Source organism: Ambystoma mexicanum, chromosome 7p, assembly GCF_040938575.1.
Source record: "Ambystoma mexicanum isolate Mex_15411 chromosome 7p, UKY_AmexF1_1, whole genome shotgun sequence".
Taxonomy (NCBI): Eukaryota; Metazoa; Chordata; class Amphibia; order Caudata; family Ambystomatidae; genus Ambystoma; species Ambystoma mexicanum.
In genome coordinates, this window is record NC_090939.1 from 394,775,714 (window position 1) to 394,799,672 (window position 23,959).

A 23,959-nucleotide genomic window follows, 5' to 3' on the forward strand; every position below is an offset into this window, starting at 1 on the left:
TATTGCTAAATGGGTATAATACTGATTATAGTGAGAGAAATGGCAGTGGATTGGACTAAGCAACATTGTATAGCACGTTGCCCCATAGACCCACTGATTGGTTGGCATCCCACCCAAATCTGGACTTTTGGCTTGCTAGCAGCACGTAAGGAAATCGAAACCTAGGTGCTTGAGTCACGTCGGATTACTCCCCTCTTTCCCAATTAGTCTCATCAATTTGACCATAAGTAAATGTTTCCTGTCTGTAGTTGACCTTGTCATTGCTCTCTGTTCTAGGACATTCAAGGGAATGTGAACACATCATTTATCTTCGACTGCAGCTTAATGAATAGCTCTTGTTTTCGTCTTCTGCATCACGTGTGAGCAAACCGCAAGTTTGTCCATTTCAACCTCATATTTACTGCTATTTAATTCAATGTATCTGGGTGTTATTGCTCCTTTGGCCTCTGGAGACTTGCTCACTCCATTTTGTATGAGACTTATTCACTGTTCATTGTCCAATACTTGGTTCTTGCACATGTTTTCATCTTCGTTAACCTAAGGGAAATGTGTCTCACAGTCATGGCTTTATCCCTCGGCCTTCCTTTGTGCTTCACATTTGTTTCTTGAAATAGCATCCTTGATCCCAGGCCAACATAGGGCCTCATTACAACCTGTCAGGTCTGCAACACGGTAATTCCGTGACGGCGGAAACAAAGTTTCCGTGTCCGCAAGGTTGCAGAAAAACCGTCCAATTACGTGCTGTCGGTCGCGCGCACCACACGGACGCGGAAACGTTGTTACCGCCATCACGGAAAAAGCCACGTAAACGTACGTAGCACTGCCATGAGCAGCGCAAAATCCGTGTTCGCCTCCGTCACCATGGACATGGAACCGGAAATACCATGATCGCCGAAACCAGAAACAGAGAGGCGGCGACCATATAAAGCACAATCCATTGCCATCCAGAGCCAGCACAAGCTCAATCCACACAGTGAGAAGGCAAAAGGGACCACCAGCATGTCTGCCAGGATTCCAGCTCAGAGGCAGCGCAAACAGCGCTTCAGTGAGGCAGAGCTAACTGTTTTGGTGGAGCATATAGTTGAGCATGCTGAGATGCTGTTCAGCGCCGATCAACGGCGTGCCACACAGCAGCGGAGGAAGGAAGTGTGGGCGGAAGCAGCACGCAAGTGCACTGCTGTGGGCGTGACTGCGAGGAGCGTCAAGAACTGCCACAAGCAGTGGGACGACCTCAGGCTGAGGGTTCGGAACTTGATCTCCAGACACCGCCAACGCAGCAGTGGGATAGGAGGAGGACCCCCTTACCCACTGAGGCTGCAAGCAAGGGAGGAGCGTTGCAGCAGTGTCCTCCACCTGGAGGGCATCTATGGGATCGGGGAGGCTGAGGCAGGAGTGAGCCCACCTGCAGATGCTGGTAAGTGCACAAACATGAATGCCATATGAGAATAAGTTGATGGCATGACAGGGCCAAAGGACCCATTAACAACCCCCCCCCCGGGCAGTGCATGGCAGGGCCAAAGGACCCATCAAGATCCGTATGTCAACCAACATCACATCAATGCATACCCCCAACAATCATATGCATGAAACTAACACTATTGAATGATCAGCCTGAATGATGCATGTGATGCACCCATCAGGCACCACCACAACACTAATTGTATGTGCTCTGTGTCCCCACAGCTGTATCAAGTGACAGTGACACGGAACAACCCGCCAGGCAAACTGAACCGGCACATGTCGAAGCCACCGCCCCTGCACAAGAGGATGCTGCCATTAGTTCGGCATCACTGCACCCAGTATCAACAGCAATAAATGTGCCGGCAACCACCACCGAAATCCCCAGCGTCTCGACGCTGCCTGAGCCAACACAATTGCCACAGGAACCCATCATGGTCACTAGAACCAACACAGAAGGCAGCTGCACTGCAGTTGAAGCGGCCTGTAGCGACAACAGTGCCCAGGCAGAGCACCCTGATACTGGGCCACAGGGGGAGATGGCCACATTTGCTGACCTGGGATCCGTACATCAGCTTGAGTTTAGCCCCACATCATTCAGAAGTCCCATGAGGTCACCCACCCCATCTATGACAGAGCTCAATTCCCACATGCAGCGGATGGAGGAGCAGCAGGTGTTAGGCGGAAACCTGTGCAGTTCCCTCTTGGACCACTGCAAAAGATTTAGGACTACAAGTGTTTGGCGATGAACCCACTTGGTAGCAGTCTCACTTGGTCTCACACAGATTCACATGGTAGCTGTGGCTGAGCAGTCAGACTTCCCTCAAGAAGAGTTGAGCAGTATGTGGAGTATACAAAATAGGGCAATCCTTCACAGCAAGACAAGCAAACACGCAACAAGGCTTAGTGTAAAGATATTACGGTATTTATTTATAATAAAACATCTATGAAAAACAATATGGCACTTTCACGGCAAACAAATCAAACACAATTACTCTACGAAGAAGAAACAATCAATCCCCCTAGCAATATTTCGACAAGTCTAGGTTCTACCGGCACCACTTATTTACAGACAGAGGTGTATACCTCAACCTAGATGACACTCTAATATTGGTTAGGACGGGAGAGAAAAAGATAGGCAGGTTATGAAATCAACACAGTTCAATACTTCACGGCAAAATGTACGGTAAGAAGGCAAGAACCACAATAGATCATAAAGTTCAGAGGCCAGGCCCACTCGGAGAGAGGCAAGGTGCGATGTCCCAAAAAGTCTCTAGTGGAGATGCATTCAAGCCTTTGTAGCAAATTGTTATCGGCAGATTGAACCAGTTCAGAACAACGAATGAGAAAAGCTTGGAGGCGACCCAACGGAACGGAGATGATTAAGACACCTCACTCGAACCGATCGAAAGGGAAGCCAGGCGGACACGGTACCTTGTTGTGGAGGGCAGCTCTGGCGGGGGCAGTTGTTCCTGGTGGTGGATGCACGTCGGGTCTTTGCCAAGAGTAGAGAGGTTCTCGTCGTCGAAGAAAAGTGAAGTCCGGTGCACTACCAGGGAAGAGACCAGCCGCGGAGTGCTCCGTCACAAGGCACCACCTTTTGCTCGCGGTACAGGGGTAGTGGCTATCCGGTTGCCGAGGTGCGCTGCACGGGCAATTCGAACACTGCGTCCTGAGGCGAATAAAAAGCAAAGGGGACTGGTTGTTCCCACCAGTCAGGGGAAGAGACTCTCCGGCAGGGAGATCTCCTCTGTCGTCGGGAAGTGGTGAGTCGGCTCAGCAGGGCTCCACCGGAGGTGTCGTCGTTGCAGGTCGGCTCAGCGTTACCCTCGTCGGATTCTTAGGTCCTGTGGCGACTTCTGAAGATCCAGTCCCAAAAGCCCTGCTTTTATGCAGACAACCCCCATTCATTCAGCCTAGCTGTAAATCAACACATGCTAAGTGGTGAGCGGGAAGGCTCGCCACTTGGGCCAATCACTCCAGAGTGCGACCGGAGTTGGCAAGGCAACTCGGTCCAGGGTGCCTAAACCCCCTCCCACACCCCTGTGGTAACCCAGACAGAATGGCACCACTTTGGAGGGTCTCTGTATAGGGCCCGCCAAAAGTGGAACAAAGGGCTCAACCTTTGGTTTAGGAGTCACAGAGACGAACACAGACGCCATTTTACAAACCGAGTTCTGGCAGAAAATACCATCCGATAAACCTATTTAAGATAAGTAGATCGGTGGTACGTTAGAGATTAACGAGAAAAAGTATCAATCTCCAACAATGGGACGAATCCCATAGGGTTATGTTCGGGGTCGAACATAACAAGTAGTTTCCACTGCCACCAGCCAAAACTCGACGAGGGGGGACGGGACAGTGCCCCCTCGAGTAACAGATCCAGGAGTAATCGAATTACCCCTACTAGTACGTCCACAATAAGATGGTTTGTACTAGTCCTGTTAGTAAATTTAGGTCTAGTAAAGCCAATGGTGACTTTACATGCCCGGGGAGACAATAGTCAGTCCCCGGGTATGGAGTCTACGATGGGGGTCCGCTAGGACGCCCCAGTACTACGGCACATAGGGTGGGGTGTAAAACACATAGAAAAACATATGAGACCCTATGGAGTAAAAGACCCCATAGCCCATAGAACACATTGACATTCAAAGGAATTACACACATACATGTCCAAGAGTGGGAGGAAAAGAGTCTCACTCTTGGCAGGATGTAAAAAACAAACTCCCGGAATCCAGCAAAGCTGCTGGGGGACTCACTAGGTTAGGAAATTCAGCCTAAACAGAGAATTCTCCCTAACACTCGCCCCCCCCCCAGACTAAGGGACAGGAGGATTCAATCCACTCCTGGATGAATCTCATACCTCTAGTCGATGACATACATCCTAGAGAGACCATCAGCATTTTGGTGGTGACATTTTGAAGAGCCCAAGGTTTGTCAGCAAATACTTCAAAGTGAGCACTAGTCATTTGGACTTCCTCCTCAGGAGTGAAGGCCAAGGAGACTGTGCTGATCCCAGTAGGTTTACCCTTACATTTTGGATCTCCTTTGATATGGTCAGTTGCCCCACAGAGATAGCATGTTCCAAATGCTCTCTGGAATGGTGGCTTGTTCTGACCTCCTTCTGGTTTGTGGCCAGAAGGGACACTATTCGGTTGTGGTTTTCCTTGGGGTCTACCCTGGTTATTTTGTTGTTCGGGGCCCTCTTTGGGTTGGGAGGTATTAGAATTCTCTTTTGAGTCTTTGTTAGGCTGTTTCCCCTCATCCTTTTTCTGAGTTGCCCCAGAATCCTTATGAGTAGCCCTGTTGGCAACCCATAAGTCAGTGCCCGGGAATCCAATTCCTTCGAATCAGCCAAGTGCTGTCTGAGCTCAGGAGAACAGGCATCATAAATAGACTCCAACATAAAAAGATTCCTCATACCCTCATAAGTGTTCACTTTGTAACCCTTAATCCATCCCTCTAAGTTCTTCAACCCTTCACTCACCCAGGTAGCCCAAGGGGTACCATCATGCTTTTTGAGGGTTCTAAACCTCTTAAGATACTGGGAAGGGGTCTTCCCAAATCTAGCTATTAAAGCTAGTTTCACACTTTCGTAATCCGTCTTATCCGCCTCCCCCAACTCCATTACCACATCAGTCGCAACAGGAGGGAGCCTAGAGAACAACCAGGGAAGTAAAGCATTCCCGGTGATGTCCTGGAGCCCATGATTGTATTCAAACAGTTTCAACCAATCCAACACATCCAATCTCGGTTCATACATACCCACTAATTCCTTCGGCATCCGGGGTCTTTTGGGACTGGAGCTCCTAGAGTAACCAGAGGAGAGAGAAGCATTTTCCATAGACAACTTTTTCATCTCTAACTCGTGATTAAGTTCTATTTCCCTGAGTCTTAACTCAGCTTGCTTCTGCTCAGCCTGGGCATTCATCCGTCTGAACTCGAGCTCTTGGTTTCGTTCAGATTCAGCCAAGAACCGTTTGTATTCTAATTCGAGCTTCATTTTTTGAAGTTCAAAATAAGCAGGGTTACTTGTGGGACCTGGTATGGGCCCCGTAGGCACAGCTGGTAAGGCGGGTAGAGGAGCAGGGGAGACAGTTTCGTTAGCCTCGCCGTCCTCGTCAGCCTCTTCATCGCTATCATCAGAATTATGACTTAGATCAACACCATTACTGTTCTCTACATTCGCTGGAGAGATTGGTTCCTCTGAACCAGTACCCAGACTTTGGTTCGCCAGCAATCTCTCAATTAGTTCTAACTTCTTGCCTCTTACAGAAAGATTCTCTTGCCTACAGAGAGCTCGCAAACTCTCAGTATTTTCACCTGACAAGGACTCTTGACTGTAAGTTTCCATCGTAGACATGTTTTCTGAAAGTTGCTTGTTGTGCAAAGTTTTGTCGTTAGTTATCCTACAGTGTCGAAAAGCACTCTAAACTGTATACTCGATACAAATCCCACCGCTGTACACCAGTGTTAGGCTGAAACCTGTGCAGTTCCCTCTGGGACCACTGCAAAAGATTTAGGACTACAGGTGTTTGGCGTTGAACCCACTTGGTAGCAGTCTGTACCACACAGATTCACTTGGTAGCTGTGGCTGAGCAGTCAGACTTCCCTCAAGAAGAGTTGAGCAGTATGTGGAGTATACAAAATAGGGCAATCCTTCACAGCAAGAGCAGCAAACACGCAACGAGGCTTAGTGTAAAGATATTACGGTATTTATTTATAATAAAACATCTATGAAAAACCCTATGGCACTTTCACGGCAAACAAATCAAACACAATTACTCTACGAAGTAGAAACGATCAATCCCCCTAGCAATATTTCGACAAGTCTAGGTTCTACCGGCACCACTTATTTACAGACAGAGGTGTATACCTCAACCTAGATGACACTCTAATATTGGTTAGGACGGGAGAGAAAAAGATAGGCAGGTTATGAAATCAACACAGTTCAATACTTCACGGGCAAAATGTACGGTAAGAAGGCAAGAACCACAATAGATCATAAAGTTCAGAGCCCAGGCCCACTCGGAGAGAGGCAAGGCGCGATGTCCCTAAAAGTCTCTAGTGGAGATGCATTCAAGCCTTTGTAGCAAATTGTTATCGGCAGATTGAACCAGTTCAGAACAACGAATGAGAAAAGCTTGGAGGCGACCCAACGGAACGGAGAGGATTAAGACACCTCACTCGAACCGATCGAAAGGGAAGCCAGGCGGACACGGTACCTTGTTGTGGAGGGCAGCTCCGGCGGGGGCAGTTGTTCCTGGTGGTGGATGCACGTCGGGTCTTTGCCAAGAGTAGAGAGGTTCTCGTCGTCGAAGAAAAGTGAAGTCCGGTGCACCACCAGGGAAGAGACCAGCCGTGGAGTGCTCCGTCACAAGGCACCACCTTTTGGTCGTAGTACAGGGGTAGTGGCTATCCGGTTGCCGAGGTGCGCTGCACGGGCAATTCGACCACTGCGTCCTGAGGCGAATAAAAAGCAAAGGGGACTGGTTGTTCCCACCAGTCAGGGGAAGAGACTCTCCGGCAGGGAGATCTCCTCTGTCGTCGGGAAGTGGTGAGTCGGCTCAGCAGGGCTTCACCGGAGGTGTCGTCGTTGCAGGTCGGCTCAGCATTACCCTCGTCGTATTCTTAGGTCCTGTGGCGACTTCTGAAGATCCATTCACAAAAGCCCTGCTTTTATGCAGAAAACCCCCATTCATTCAGCCTAGCTGTCAATCAACACATGCTAAGTGTTGAGCGGGAAGGCTCGCCACTTGGGCCAATCACTCCAGAGTGCGACTGGAGTTGGCAATACAACTTGGTCCAGGGTGCCTAAACCCCCTCCCACACCCCTGTGGTAACCCAGACAGAATGGCACCACTTTGGAGGGTCTCTGTACAGAGCCCGCCAAAAGTGGAACAAAGGGCTCAACCTTTGGTTTAGGAGTCACAGAGACGAACACAGACGCCATTTTACAAACCGAGTTCTGGCAGAAAATACCATCCGATAAACCTATTTAAGATAAGTAGATCGGTGGTACGTTAGAGATTAACGAGAAAAAGTATCAATCTCCAACAATGGGACGAATCCCATAGGGTTATGTTCGGGGTCGAACAAAACAAGTAGTGTCCATTGCCACCAGCCAAAACTCGACGAGGGGGGACGGGACAGTGCCCCCTCGAATAACAGATCCAGGAGTAATCGAATTACCCCTACTAGTACGTCCACAATAAGATGGTTTGTACTAGTTCTGTTAGTAAATTTAGGTCTAGTAAAGCCAATGGAGACGGTAGTCAGTCCCCGGATATGGAGTCTATGGTGGAGGTCCGCTAGGACGCCCCAGTGCTACGGCACATAGGGTGCGGTGTAACACACATAGAAAAACATATGAGACCCTATGGAGTAAAAGACCCTATAGCCCATAGAACACATTGACATTCAAAGGAATTACCCACATTCATGTCCAAGAGTGGGAGGAAAAGAGTCTCACTCTTGGCAGGATGGAAAAAACAAACTCCAGAAATCCAGCAAAGCTGCTGGGGGACTCACTAGGTTAGGAAATTCAGCCTAAACAGAGAATTCTCCCTAACACTCGCCCCCTCCAGACTAAGGGACAGGAGGATTTAATCCACTCCTGGATGAATCTCATACCTCTAGTCGATGACATACATCCTAGAGAGACCATCAGCATTTTGGTGGTACCATCCTGACCTGTGCTCAATGGTGAAATCAAACCCTTGCAGGCAGATCGACCATCTCAATAGTTTTGGGTTTTCCCCTTTCATTTGCATTAACCATCTCAAAGGTTGGTGGTCAGTCTGAATGACAAAAGTAGAACCATACAAGTACGGCCTAAACTTCTTCAGAGCCCACACGATAGCAAAGCACTCTCTTTCGATTGTTGCCCACCTTGTTTCAGGATCCTTCAGCTTGCGGCTGATGAAGCAAACGGGGTGCTCCCTACCTTTCCCATCCAGCTGACTGAGTACGGCACCTATCCCTACATTTGAAGCATCTGCTGCACAATGAAGTGTTGGCGGTAATCAGGAGCTCTGAGTACTTTGGCTTGGCAAAGAGCCTGTTTCAGGTTTTCAAAAGCCTGATTGCACTACTCGTTCCATTTAACCTTTTTAGGAAATTTGGGCGAGGAGATGACATTCAGTGGAGAAGCTATGGTCCCATAGTTCTCTATGAAATTCCTGTAATACCCAGTGAGGCCTAGGAAGGCTCTCACCTGGGTTTGAGTAGTCAGTGTTGTCCAATTCTGCACAGCTTCAATTTTACTGAGCAAAGGCCTTATTTCTCCACCGCCTACCTCATGCCCAAGATAGACTACCTTACTCTGTCCAATTTGGCATTTGCTCGCCTTTATGGTCAGATTGGCTCATCCAAGAGCCTGCAAAACATCTCTCAGGTGGGTTACATGTTCTTCCCAGGAATTGCTGAACACTGCGATGTCATCCAAGTATGCCATGCAGAAGTCCTCCATCCCATTCAGAACCTGGTTTACCATCCGTTGAAACGTAGCAGGTGCATTCTTCAATCCGAAAGGCATTACCTTAAACTGGTATAAGCCAACGGGGGTAGAAAATGCAGTTTTCTCCCTGGCATGGTCTGTCAGGGCTATTTGCCAATAGCCTGACGTCAAGTCAAATGTGCTGAGGAACTTGGCAGAGCCAAGTTTATACACCAACTCATCTGTTCTTGGCAAAGGGTGGGCATCAGTCTTGGTGACTGCATTAAGAGCTCTATAATCCACGCAGAATCTAAGTTCTTTAGATCCGGCCTTTGGTACTAACACAACTGGGCTAGACCATGGACTAGTAGAGGGCTCTATTACCCCGAGATCGAGCATCTTGCTGACCTCACCTTTGATGTGGGTTCGTACGTTTTCTGACATGCGGTATCCTCTGCTTTTGACTGGCAGACAGTCACCAGTGAGTATGTCGTGCTGGCCCCAAGGGGTCAAGCCTGGTGAAAGCGAGAACAGAGAGGCAAACTGATTCAACATAGATTTGCACTCTTCTTGTTGCTCGGGTGTCAGATTGGAGGAGAGATTTACTCCTTCAATTTTTTCATCTAAAGGCAAGCCTCTGAGGAGATCCGGAAGAGCTTCACTCTCTTCTTCTTCCTCGGACGATGCTAGAAGCAATGCTCCTACATCAGGTCGTGAGACATATGCTTTAAGTCGGTTGGTGTGAAAGACTGTCGGAGCCTCCTTGGGATTGCCCAAGTCCACCAGATAGTTAACCTCTCCGAGTTTACCCACGACTCGGAACGGTCCCATCCACTTATCTTGCAAGGCCCTCTGCCTTGTTGGGATCATAACGAGAACAAGCTGGTCTTGAGCGAACTCAACCATGTTAGCCTTTTGATCGTGCCAGTGCTTGACCAATGCTTGTCCAGCCTTCAAGTCATCGCTTGCTTCCGTCATCATGTGTGACATTCTCCTCAGGAGACCTATCACATAGTCAGTCACTCTGACTGGCTTGGGGGAAGGAGCACTCTCCAACCCCTCCTTAATCAGGGCCAATGGACCTCTGACGGGATGACCATAGAGTAGTTCGAAGGGCGAGTAACCTACGCCCTCCTGAGGGACTTCTCTATAAGCAAAGAGAAGGCATGGCAGTAGAAGGTCCCACTTACGCTTAAGGGGTTCCGCTAAAGCACCTATCATGCTCTTCATGGTTCGGTTGAACCGTTCTACCAACCCATTGGTTTGTGGGTGGTACGCTGTTGAGAACTTGTAAGTAACTCCACAGGTTTTCCACATGGCTTTCATGTAGTGGGACATACATTTTGACCCCCTGTCAGAGATTACTTCCTTAGGAAACCCGACCCTAGTAAAAATACCAAGGAGGGCCTTCGCAACAGCCGGAGCTGTAACATTCCTCATAGGAATTGCCTCAGGATACCTAGTAGCATGGTCTACTACAACAAGTATAAACCTGTTGCCTGAGTAGGTTGGAGGATCAAGGGGACCAATGATGTCAATCCTTACTCTCTCAAATGGGACTCCCACAACTGGGAGAGGCACTAAAGGTGCCACATTCTTGGAGCCAACCTTACCAGAGGTCTGGCAGGTGTGGCAGCTCCTGCAGTGTTTTTCTACTTCGGCCCCCATCTTTGGCCAATAGAAATAGAGAGAGAGCCTTTCCTTAGTCTTCTTGAAACTCAAGTGACCAGCCAAAGGAATCTCGTGGGCTAACTGCAAGAACTGTGGTCTGTTCCCTTGGGGTACTACCAGTCGTTTGTAGTCTCCAGGTGCAGACTCGGTCGGTTCACTGTAGAAGAGGCCATCTTCCCAGTGCAACCTGTATTTCCCAGGCTCTTGCCCTTCAGCCTGAGCTTCTGCCTGGTAGCGAAGACCTTCCAGAGTTGGACATTCTCTCTGTCCCTTACTGAAGTCTGCCCTGCTGGGTCCACCTTCTGCCAGTAAAGACTGCAGCTCAGGATGGTCAACAGGATCCAGATCTCCAATGAGTTCCTGGCCTTCCATTAGCTCTTCCTCAGAGTCTAATTCTACCACACAGGGTTGTACCTCCCTCTCAGCCTCGGCTGGAGGTGGAGTTACGGGTGTAATTTTGGACAACCGCGGGGAAGTCCGTGTTGGCTGCACTGGAATGCTGGCTGCTGGTTTCGGGATAGAAGTCTTAGGTTTCCCTTTCGCTTCTGATTTCTTGGAGACAGCGGCCGACAATTCCAGTGGAGCAGGAGTGATTTCTTTCTTCATCATCTCCTGGAGAGTTCCTCGCATGGTTCTCTCCCTTGCAGGTCTGGTTAGCACCTGTAACCATTTACTAGGAGGTCTGGGAGTATGCGATACAACTCCGAGAGTTTTCAAATCGTTACCCAACAGTACACGTCCTGGTACCTCACTCTGTATGCTGACAGGTATCTTCACAGTCATGTTGTTACACTGGATGAGAACTGGTAATTGGGGAAGCATCTGCACAGGCCCTCCAGCTAACTTGGTGAGGCGTTTGGGTGCCTTAGCAACATCCTCAGCCTGAAAAAACGATTTATCCACCACAGTTATGCTGGCCCCAGTGTCCCTAATGGCAGGAGTCTCCTGACCATTCACCTAGACACTGTCCTTATAATACTCTTTAGTATTATCGGGGATAGAATTATAGACATCTAAATTCTGTTGTTCCCACAACCCCAGAGATACTAAAGAAACGCTGGCTGAGACTCCAATGGGTTCGTCAGCTAGCAGTAGAAAGTTTCCACTTGCCATTTGGACTTCCTCCTCTGGAGCGAAGGCTAAGGAGACAAGCTGGACCCCTGAAGGTTTACCCTTACATCTGGGATCTCCTTTCACGTGATCAGTCGAGCCACAAACAAAGAATTTACCGAATGCTTTCTGGAATGGTGGCTTGTTCTGACCTCCTTCCGGTTTGGCACCAGAAGACACACTATTCTGCTGTGGTTTTCCCTGTGGCTTACCCTTCTGGTTTTGTTTGGGGCCCTCTTTGGAATGTGAGTTATTAGAATTCTCTTTTGAGTCTTTTTTAGGCTGTTTTCCCTCATCCTTTTTCTGAGTTGCCCCAGAATCCTTATGAGTAGCCCTGTTGGCAACCCACAAGTCAGCAGCCTTAGCTAGCGTCCTGGAATCCAATTCCTTTGAATCAGCCAAGTGCTTTCTGAGCTCAGGAGAACAGGCATCATAAATAGACTCCAACATAAAAAGATTCCTCATACCCTCATAAGTGTTCACTTTGTAACCCTTAATCCATCCCTCTAGGTTTTTCAACCCTTCACTCACCCAGGTAGCCCAAGGGGTACCATCATGCTTTTTGAGGGTTCTAAACCTCTTAAGATACTGGGAAGGGGTCTTCCCGAATCTAGCTATTAAAGCTAGTTTCACACTTTCGTAATCCGTCTTATCCGCCTCCCCCAACTCCATTACCACATCAGTCGCAACAGGAGGGAGCCTAGAGAACAACCAGGGAAGCAAAGCATTCCCGGTGATGTCCTGGAGCCCATGATTGTATTCAAACAGTTTCAACCAATCCAACACATCCAATCTCGGTTCATACATACCCACTAATTCCTTCGGCATCCAGGGTCTTTTGGGACTGGAGCTCCTAGAGGAACCAGAGGAGAGAGAAACATTTTCCATAGACAACTTTTTCATCTCTAACTCGTGATTAAGTTCTATTTCCCTGAGTCTTAACTCAGCTTGCTTCTGCTCAGCCTGGGCATTCATCCGTCTGAACTCGAGCTCTTGGTTTCGTTCAGATTGAGCCAAGAACCATTTGTATTCAAATTCGAGCTTCATTTTTTCAAGTTCAAAATAAGCAGGGTTACTTGTGGGACCTGGTATGGGCCCCGTAGGCACAGCTGGTAAGGTGGGTAGAGGAGCAGGGAAGACAGTTTCGTTAGCCTCGCCGTCCTCGTCAGCCTCTTCATCGCTATCATCAGAATTATGACTTAGATCAACACCATTACTGTTATCTACATTCGCTGGAGAGATTGGTTCCTCTGAACCAGTACCCAGACTTTGGTTGGCCAGCAATCTCTCGATTAGTTCTAACTTCTTGCCTCTTACAGAAAGATTCTCTTGCCGACAGAGAGCTCGCAAACTCTAAGTATTTTCACCTGACAAGGACTCTTGACTGTAAGTTTCCATCGTAGACATGTTTTCTGAAAGTTGCTTTTTGTGCAAAGTTTTGTGGTTAGTTATCCTACAGTGTCGAAAAGCACTCTAAACTGTATACTCGATACAAATCCCACCGCTGTACACCAGTGTTAGGCGGAAACCTGTGCAGTTCCCTCTGGGACCACTGCAAAAGATTTAGGACTACAGGTGTTTGGCGGTGAACCCACTTGGTAGCAGTCTGTACCACACAGATTCACTTGGTAGCTGTGGCTGAGCAGTCAGACTTCCCTCAAGAAGAGTTGAGCAGTATGTGGAGTATACAAAATAGGGCAATCCTTCACAGCAAGAGCAGCAAACACGCAACAAGGCTTAGTGTAAAGATATTACGGTATTTATTTATAATAAAACATCTCTGAAAAACCCTATGGCACTTTCACGGCAAACAAATCAAACACAATTACTCTACGAAGTAGAAACGATCAATCCCCCTAGCAATATTTCGACAAGTCTAGGTTCTACCGGCACCACTTATTTACAGACAGAGGTGTATACCTCAACCTAGATGACACTCTAATATTGGTTAGGACGGGAGAGAAAAAGATAGGCAGGTTATGAAATCAACACAGTTCAATATTTCACGGGCAAAATGTACGGTAAGAAGGCAAGAACCACAATAGATCATAAAGTTCAGAGCCCAGGCCCACTCGGAGAGAGGCAAGGCGCGATGTCCCTAAAAGTCTCTAGTGGAGATGCATTCAAGCCTTTGTAGCAAATTGTTATCGGCAGATTGAACCAGTTCAGAACAACGAATGAGAAAAGCTTGGAGGCGACCCAACGGAACGGAGAGGATTAAGACACCTCACTCGAACCGATCGAAAGGGAAGCCAGGCGGACACGGTACCTTGTTGTGGAGGGCAGCTCCGGCGGGGGCAGTTGTTCCTGGTGGTGGATGCACGTCGGGTCTTTGCCAAGAGTAGAGAGGTTCTCGTCGTCGAAGAAAAGTGAAGTCCGGTGCACCACCAGGGAAGAGACCAGCCGTGGAGTGCTCCATCACAAGGCACCACCTTTTGGTCGTGGTACAGGGGTAGTGGCTATCCGGTTGCCGAGGTGCGCTGCACGGGCAATTCGACCACTGCGTCCTGAGGCGAATAAAAAGCAAAGGGGACTGGTTGTTCCCACCAGTCAGGGGAAGAGACTCTCCGGCAGGGAGATCTCCTCTGTCGTCGGGAAGTGGTGAGTCGGCTCAGCAGGGCTTCACCGGAGGTGTCGTCGTTGCAGGTCGGCTCAGCATTACCCTCGTCGGATTCTTAGGTCCTGTGGCGACTTCTGAAGATCCATTCCCAAAAGCCCTGCTTTTATGCAGAAAACCCCCATTCATTCAGCCTAGCTCTCAATCAACACATGCTAAGTGTTGAGCGGGAAGGCTCGCCACTTGGGCCAATCACTCCAGAGTGCGACTGGAGTTGGCAATACAACTCGGTCCAGGGTGCCTAAACCCCCTCCCAAACCCCTGTGGTAACCCAGACAGAATGGCACCACTTTGGAGGGTCTCTGTACAGAGCCCGCCAAAAGTGGAACAAAGGGCTCAACCTTTGGTTTAGGAGTCACAGAGACGAACACAGACGCCATTTTACAAACCGAGTTCTGGCAGAAAATACCATCCGATAAACCTATTTAAGATAAGTAGATCGGTGGTACGTTAGAGATTAACGAGAAAAAGTATCAATCTCCAACAATGGGACGAATCCCATAGGGTTATGTTCGGGGTCGAACAAAACAAGTAGTGTCCACTGCCACCAGCCAAAACTCGACGAGGGGGGACGGGACAGTGCCCCCTCGAATAACAGATCCAGGAGTAATCGAATTACCCCTACTAGTACGTCCACAATAAGATGGTTTGTACTAGTTCTGTTAGTAAATTTAGGTCTAGTAAAGCCAATGGTGACTTTACATGCCCGGGGAGACGGTAGTCAGTCCCCGGGTATGGAGTCTATGGTGGAGGTCCGCTAGGACGCCCCAGTGCTACGGCACGTAGGGTGCGGTGTAACACACATAGAAAAACATATGCGACCCTATGGAGTAAAAGACCCCATATCCCATAGAACACATTGACATTCAAAGGAATTACACACATTCATGTCCAAGAGTGGGAGGAAAAGAGTCTCACTCTTGGCAGGATGGAAAAAACAAACTCCAGAAATCCAGCAAAGCTGCTGGGGGACTCACTAGGTTAGAAAATTCAGCCTAAACAGAGAATTCTCCCTAACACTCGCCCCCTCCAAACTAAGGGACAGGAGGATTTAATCCACTCCTGGATGAATCTCATACCTGTAGTCGATGACATACATCCTAGAGCATTTTGGTGGTGACCATCAGCATTTTGGTGGTGACATCCTGACCTGTGCTCAATGGTGAAATCAAACCCTTGCAGGCAGATCAACCATCTCAATAGTTTTGGGTTTTCCCCTTTCATTTGCATTAACCATCTCAAGGGTTGGTGGTCAGTCTGAATGACAAAAGTAGAACCATACAAGTACGGCCTAAACTTCTTCAGAGCCCACACGATAGCAAAGCACTCTCTTTCGATTGTTGCCCACCTTGTTTCAGTATCCTTCAGCTTGCGGCTGATGAAGCAAACGGGGTGCTCCCTACCTTTCCCATCCAGTTGACTGAGTACGGCACCTATCCCTACATTTGAAGCATCTGTCTGCACAATGAAGTGTTGGCGGTAATCAGGAGCTCTGAGTACTGGGGCTTGGCAAAGAGCCTGTTTCAGGTTTTCAAAAGCCTGATTGCACACCTCGTTCCATTTAACCTTTTTAGGAAATTTGGGCGAGGAGATGACATTCAGTGGAGAAGCTATGGTCCCATAGTTCTCTATGAAATTCCTGTAATACCCAGTGAGGCCTAGGAAGGCTCTCACCTGGGTTTGAGTAGTCAGTGTTGTCCAATTTTGCACAGCTTCAATTTTACTGAGCAAAGGCCTTATTTCTCCACCGCCTACCTCATGCCCAAGATAGACTACCTTACTCTGTCCAATTTGGCATTTGCTCACCTTTATGGTCAGATTGGCTCATCCAAGAGCCTGCAAAACATCTCTCAGGTGGGTTACATGTTCTTCCCAGGAATTGCTGAACACTGCGATGTCATCCAAGTATGCCATGCAGAAGTCCTCCATCCCATTCAGAACCTGGTTTACCATCCGTTGAAACGTAGCAGGTGCATTCTTCAATCCGAAAGGCATTACCTTAAACTGGTATAAGCCAACGGGGGTAGAAAATGCAGTTTTCTCCTAGGCATGGTCTGTCAGCGCTATTTGCCAATAGCCTGACGTCAAGTCAAATGTGCTGAGGAACTTGGCGGAGCCAAGTTTATCCACCAAATCATCTTTTCTTGGAAAAGGGTGGGCATCAGTCTTGGTGACTGCATTAAGAGCTCTATAATCCACGCAGAATCTAAGTTCTTTAGATCCGGCCTTTGGTACTAACACAACTGGGCTAGACCATGGACTAGTAGAGGGCTCTATTACCCCGAGATCGAGCATCTTGCTGACCTCACCTTTGATGTGGGTTCGTACGTTTTCTGACATGCGGTATCCTCTGCTTTTGACTGGCAGACAGTCACCAGTGAGTATGTCGTGCTGGCCCCAAGGGGTCAAGCCTGGTGAAAGCGAGAACAGAGAGGCAAACTGATTCAACATAGATTTGCACTCTTCTTGTTGCTCGGGTGTCAGATTGGAGGAGAGATTTACTCCTTCAATTTTTTCATCTAAAGGCAAGCCTCTGAGGAGATCCGGAAGATCTTCACTCTCTTCTTCTTCCTCGGATGATGCTAGAAGCAACGCTCCTACATCAGGTCGTGAGACATACGCTTTAAGTCGGTTGGTGTGAAAGACTGTCGGAGCCTCCTTGGGATTGCCCAAGTCCACCAGATAGTTAACCTCTCTGATTTTACCCACGACTCGGAAGGGTCCCATCCACTTATCTTGCAAGGCCCTCTGCCTTGTTGGGATCATAACGAGAACGAGCTGGTCTTGAGCGAACTCAACCATGTTAGCCTTTTGATCGTGCCAGTGCTTGACCAATGCTTGTCCAGCCTTCAAGTTATCGCTTGCTTCCGTCATCATGTGTGACATTCTCCTCCGGAGACCTATCACGTAGTCAGTCACTCTGACTGGCTTGGGGGAAGGAGCACTCTCCAACCCCTCCTTAATCAGGGCCAATGGACCTCTGACGGGATGACCATAGAGTAGTACAAAGAGCGAGTAACCTACACCCTCCTGAGGGACTTCTCTATAAGCAAAGAGAAGGCATGGCAGTAGAAGGTCCCACTTACGCTTAAGGGTTTCCTCTAAAGCACCTATCATGCTCTTCATGGTTCGGTTGCACCGTTCTACCAACCCATTGGTTTGTGGGTGGTACGCTGTTGAGAACTTGTAAGTAACTCCACAGGTTTTCCACATGGCTTTCATGTAGTGGGACATAAAGTTTGACCCCCTGTCAGAGATTACTTCCTTAGGAAACCCGACCCTAGTATAAATACCAAGGAGGGCCTTAGCCACAGCCGGAGGTGTAACAGTCCTCATAGGAATTGCCTCAGGATACCTAGTAGCATGGTCTACTACAACAAGTATAAACCTGTTGCCTGAGGAGGTTGGAGGATCAAGGGGACCAACAATGTCAATCCCTACTCTCTCACATGGGACTCCCACAAATGCGAGAGGCACTAAAGGTGCCACAATCTTGGAGCCAACCTTACCAGAGGTCTGGCAGGTGTGGCAGCTCCTGCAGTGTTTTTCTACTTCGGCCCCCATCTTTGGCCAATAGAAATAGAGAGAGAGCCTTTGCTTAGTCTTCTTGAAACTCAAGTGACCAGCCAAAGGAATCTCGTGGGCTAACTGCAAGAACTGTGGTCTGTTCCCTTGGGGTACTATCAGTCGTTTGTAGTCTCCAGGTGCAGACTCGGTCGGTTCACTGTAGAAGAGGCCATCTTCCCAGTGCAACCTGTATTTCCCAGGCTCTTGCCCTTCAGCCTGAGCTTCTGCCTGGTGGCGAAGACCTTCCAGAGTTGGACATTCTCTCTGTCCCTTACTGAAGTCTGCCCTGCTGGGTCCACCTTCTGCCAGTAAAGACTGCAGCTCAGGATGGTCAACAGGATCCAGATCTCCAATGAGTTCCTGGCTTTCCATTAGCTCTTCCTCAGAGTCTAATTCTACCACACAGGGTTGTACCTCCCTCTCAGCCTCGGCTGGAGGTGGAGTTACGGGTGTAACTTTGGACAACCGCGGGGAAGTCCGTGTTGGCTGCACTGGAATGCTGGCTGCTGATTTCGGGATAGAAGTCTTAGGTTTCCCTTTCGCTTCTGATTTCTTGGAGACAGTGGCCGACAATTCCAGTGGAGCAGGAGTGATTTTTTTCTTCATCATCTCCTGGAGAGTTCCTCGCATGGTTCTCTCCCTTGCAGGTCTGGTTAGCTCCTGTAACCGTTTACTAGGAGGTCCGGGAGTATGCGATACAACTCCGAGAGTTTTCAAATCGTTACCCAACAGTACGTGTCCTGGTACCTCACTCTGTATGCTGACAGGTATTTTCACAGTCATGTCGTTACACTGGATGAGAACTGGTAATTGGAGAAGCATCTGCAGAGGCCCTCCAGCTAACTTGGTGAGGCGTTTGGGTGCCTTAGCAACATCCTCATCCTGAAAAAACGATTTATCCACCACAGTTATGCTGGCCCCAGTGTCCCTTATGGCAGGAGTCTCCTGACCATTCACCTGGACACTGTCCTTATAATACTCTTTAGTATTATCGGGGATAGAATTATAGACATCTAAATTCTGTTGTTCCCACAACCCCAGAGATACTAAAGAAAGGCTGGCTGAGACTCCAATGGGTTTGTCAGCTAGCAGTAGAAAGTTTCCACTTGCCATTTGGACTTCCTCCTCTGGAGCGAAGGCTAAGGAGACAAGCTGGACCCCTGAAGGTTTACCCTTACATCTAGGATCTCCTTTCACGTGATCAGTCGAGCCACAAACAAAGCATTTACCGAATGCTTTCTGGAATGGTGGCTTGTTCTGACCTCCTTCCGGTTTGGCACCAGAAGACACACTATTCTGCTGTGGTTTTCCCTGTGGCTTACCCTTCTGGTTTTGTTTGGGGCCCTCTTTGGAATGTGAGTTATTAGAATTCTCTTTTGAGTCTTTTTTAGGCTGTTTTCCCTCATCCTTTTTCTGAGTTGCCCCAGAATCCTTATGAGTAGCCCTGTTGGCAACCCACAAGTCAGCAGCCTTAGCTAGCTCCCTGGAATCCAATTCCTTCGAATCAGCCAAGTGCTGTCTGAGCTCAGGAGAACAGGCATCATAAATAGACTCCAACATAAAAAGATTCCTCATACCCTCATAAGTGTTCACTTTGTAACCCTTAATCCATCCCTCTAAGTTTTCAACCCTTCACTCACCCAGGTAGCCCAATGGGTACCATCATGCTTTTTGAGGGTTCTAAACCTCTTAAGATACTGGGAAGGGGTCTTCCCGAATCTAGCTATTAAAGCTAGTTTCACAGTTTCGTAATCCGTCTTATCCGCCTCCCCCAACTCCATTACCACATCAGTCGCAACAGGAGGGAGCCTAGAGAACAACCAGGGAAGCAAAGCATTCCCGGTGATGTCCTGGAGCCCATGATTGTATTCAAACAGTTTCAACCAATCCAACACATCCAATCTCGGTTCATACATACCCACTAATTCCTTCGGCATTCGGGGTCTTTTGGGACTGGAGCTCCTAGAGGAACCAGAGGAGAGAGAAGCATTTTCCATAGACAACTTTTTCATCTCTAACTCGTGATTAAGTTCTATTTCCCTGAGTCTTAACTCAGCTTGCTTCTGCTCAGCCTGGGCATTCATCCGTCTGAACTCGAGCTCTTGGTTTCGTTCAGATTGAGCCAAGAACCGTTTGTATTCTAGTTCGAGCTTCATTTTTTCAAGTTCAAAATAAGCAGGGTTACTTGTGGGACCTGGTATGGGCCCCGTAGGCACAGTTGGTAAGGCAGGTAGAGGAGCAGGGGAGACAGTTTCGTTAGCCTCTCCGTCCTCGTCAGCCTCTTCATCGCTATCATCAGAATTACGATTCAGATCAACACCATTACTGTTATCTACATTCGCTGGAGAGATTGGTTCCTCTGAACCAGTACCCAGACTTTGGTTCGCCAGCAATCTCTCTATTAGTTCTAACTTCTTGCCTCTTACAGGAAGATTCTCTTGCCTACAGAGAGCTCGCAGACTCTCAGTATTTTCACCTGACAAGGACTCTTGACTGTAAGTTTGCATCGTAGACATGTTTTTTGAAAGATCCTTTTTGTGCAAAGTTTTGTGGTTAGTTATCCTACAGTGTCGAAAAGCACTCTAAACTGTATACTCGATACAAATCCCACCGCTGTACACCAGTGTTAGGCGGAAACCTGTGCAGTTCCCTCTGGGACCACTGCAAAAGATTTAGGACTACTGGTGTTTGACGGTGAACCCACTTGGTAGCAGTCTGTACCACACAGATTCACTTGGTAGCTGTGGCTGAGCAGTCTGACTTCCCTCAAGAAGAGTTGAGCAGTATGTGGAGTATACACAATAGGGCAATTTTTCACAGCAAGACAAGCAAACACGCAACGAGGCTTAGTGTAAAGATATTAAGGCATTTATTTATAACAAAACATTTATGAAAAACACTATGGCAAATTCACGGCAAACAAATCAAACACAATTACTCTACGAAGAAGAAACGATCAATCCCCCTAGCAATATTTCGACAAGTCTAGGTTCTACCGGTACCACTTATTTTCAGACAGAGGTGTATACCTCAACCTAGATGACACTCGAATGTTAGTTAGGGCAGGAGAGAAAAAGATAGGCAGGTTATGAAATCAACACAGTTCAATCTTTCGCAGATAAAATGCAAGGCAGGAAGGCAAGAATCACAATAGATCATAAAGTTCAGAGGCCAGGCCCACTCGGAGAGAGGCAAGGCGCAATGTCCCAAAAAGTCTCTAGTGAAGATGCATTCAAGTCTTTGTAGCAAATTGTTATTGGCAGATTGAACCAGTTCAGAACAATAAATGAGAAAAGCTTGGAGGCGACCCAACGGAAAGGAGAGGATTAAGACACCTCACTCGAACCGATTGAAAGGGAAGCCAGGCGGACACGGTACCTTGTTGTGGAGGGCAGCTCTGGCGGGGGCAGTTGTTCCTGATGATGGATGCACGTCGGGTCTTTGCCAAGAGTAGAGATGTTCTTGTCGTCGAAGAAAAGTGAAGTCCGGTACACCACCATGGAAGAGACCAGCCGCGGAGTGCTCCGTCACAAGGCACCACCTTTTGGTCGCGGTACAGGGGTAGTGGCTATCCGGTTGCCGAGGTGCTCTGCACGGGCAATTCGACCACTGCGTCCTGAGGCGAATAAAAAGCAAAGGGGACTGCTTGTTCCCACCAGCCAGGGGAAGAGACTCTCCGGCAGGGAGATCTCCTCTGTCGTTGGGAAGTGGTGAGTCGGATCCGCAGGGCTCCACCGGAGGTGTCGTCGTGCAGGTCGGCTCAGCGTTACCCTCGTCGGATTCTTAGGTCCTGTGGCGACTTCTGAAGATCCAGTCCCAAAAGCCCTGCTTTTATGCAGGAAACCCCCATTCATTCAGTCTAGCTGTCAATCAACACATGCTAAGTGGTGAGCGGGAAGGCTCACCACTTGGGCCAATCACTCCAGAGTGCGACCGGAGTTGGCAAGGCAACTCGGTCCAGGGTGCCGAAACCCCCGCCCACACCCCTGTGGTAACCCAGACAGAATGGCACCACTTTGGAGGGTCTCTGTACAGAGCCCGCCAAAAGTGGAAAAAAGTTCTCGACCTTTGGTTTAGGAGTCATAGAGACGAAGACAGACGCCATTTTACAAACCGAGTTCTGGCAGAAAATACCATCCGATAAACTTATTTAAGATAGGTAGATCGGTGGTACGTTAGAGATTAGCGAAGAAAAGTATCGATCTCCAACAATGGGACGAATCCCATAGGGTTATGTTCGGGGTCGAACATAACAAGTAGTTTCCACTGCCACCAGCCAAAACTCGACGAGGGGGGACGGGACAGTGCCCCCTCGAATAACAGATCCAGGAGTAATCGAATTACCCCTACTAGTACGTCCACAATAAGATGGTTTGTACTAGTTCTGTTAGTAAATTTAGGTCCAGTAAAGCCAATGGTGACTTTACATGCCGGGGGAGACGGTAGTCAGTCCCCGGGTATGGAGTCTATGGTGGAGGTCCGCTAGGACGCCCCAGTGTTACGGCACGTATGGTGCGGTGTAACACACATAGAAAAACATATGAGACCCTATGGAGTAAAAGACCCCATAGCCCATAGAACACATTAACATTCAAAGGAATTACACACATACATGTCCAAGAGTGGGAGGAAAAGAGTCTCACTCTTGGCAGGATGGAAAAAACAAACTCCCGAAATCCAGCAAAGCTGCTGGGGGACTCACTAGGTTAGGAAATTCAGCCTAAACAGATAATTCTCCCTAACACTGCCCCTGGTGGCTGGGGGTGGGGGTGGTGGTAGACATGGGTGGGGGCCTGGTGGAGGCTGCCCCTGCACTGCTGGGGGGGTGGGGGTGATGGGAGACATGAGTGGGGGCCTGCTGGAGGCTGCCCCTGGTGGCTGGGGGGTGGGGGTGGTAGTACACATGGGTGGGGGCCTGGTGGAGGCTGCCCCTGCACTGCTGGGCGGTGGGGGTGCAGGGGGACATGTGTGGGAGCCTGGTGGAGGCTGCCCCTGCACTGCTGGGGGGTGGGGGTGATGGGAGACATGAGTGGGGGCCTGGTGGAGGCTGCCCCTGCACTGCTGGGGGGTGGGGGTGGTGGTAGACATGAGTGGGGGCCTGGTGGAGGCTGCCCCTGGTGGCTGGGGGGTGGGGGGGTGGAAGACATGGGTGGGGGCCTGGTGGAGGCTGCCCCTGGTGGCTGGGGGGTGGGGGTGGTGGTAGACATGGGTGGGGGCCTGGTGGAGGCTGCCCCTGCACTGCTGGGGGGTGGGGGTGATGGGAGACATGAGTGGGGGCCTGCTGGAGGCTGCCCCTGGTGGCTGGGGGGCGGGGGTGGTGGTAGACATGGGTGGGGGCCTGGTAGAGGCTGCCCCTGGTGGCTGGGGGGTGGGGGTGGTGATAGACATGGGTGGGGGCCTGGTGGAGGCTGCCCCTGCACTGCTGGGGGTGGGGGTTGTGGTAGACATGAGTGGGGGCCTGGTGGAGGCTGCCCCTGCACTGCTGGGGGGTGGGGGTGGTGGTAGACATGAGTGGGGGCCTGGTGGAGGCTGCCCCTGCACTGCTGGGGGGTGGGGGTGATAGGGGACATGAGTGGGGGCCTGGTGGAGGCTGCCCCTGCACTGCTGGGGGGTGGGGGTGGTGGTAGACATGAGTGGGGGCCTGGTGGAGGCTGCCCCTGGTGGCTGGGGGGTGGGGGTGGTGGTAGACATGGGTGGTGGCCTGGTGAAGGCTGCCCCTGGTGGCTGGGTGGTGGGGGTGGTGGTAGACATGGGTGGGGGCCTGGTGGAGGCTGCCCCTGCACTGTTGGGGGGTGGGGGTGATGGGAGACATGAGTGGGGGCCTGGTGGAGGCTGCCCATGGTGGCTGGGTGGTGGGGGTGGTGGTAGACATGGCAGGGGGCCTGGTGGAGGCTGCCCCTGGTGGCTGGGGGGTGGGGGTGGTGGTAGACATGGCTGGGGGCCTGGTGGAGGCTGCCCCTGGTGGCTGGGGGTGGGGTGGTGGTAGACATGGGTGGGGGCCTGGTGGAGGCTGCCCCTGCACTGCTGGGGGGTGGGGGGGTGGTAGACATGAGTGGGGGCCTGGTGGAGGCTGCCCCTGCACTGCTGGGGGGTGGGGG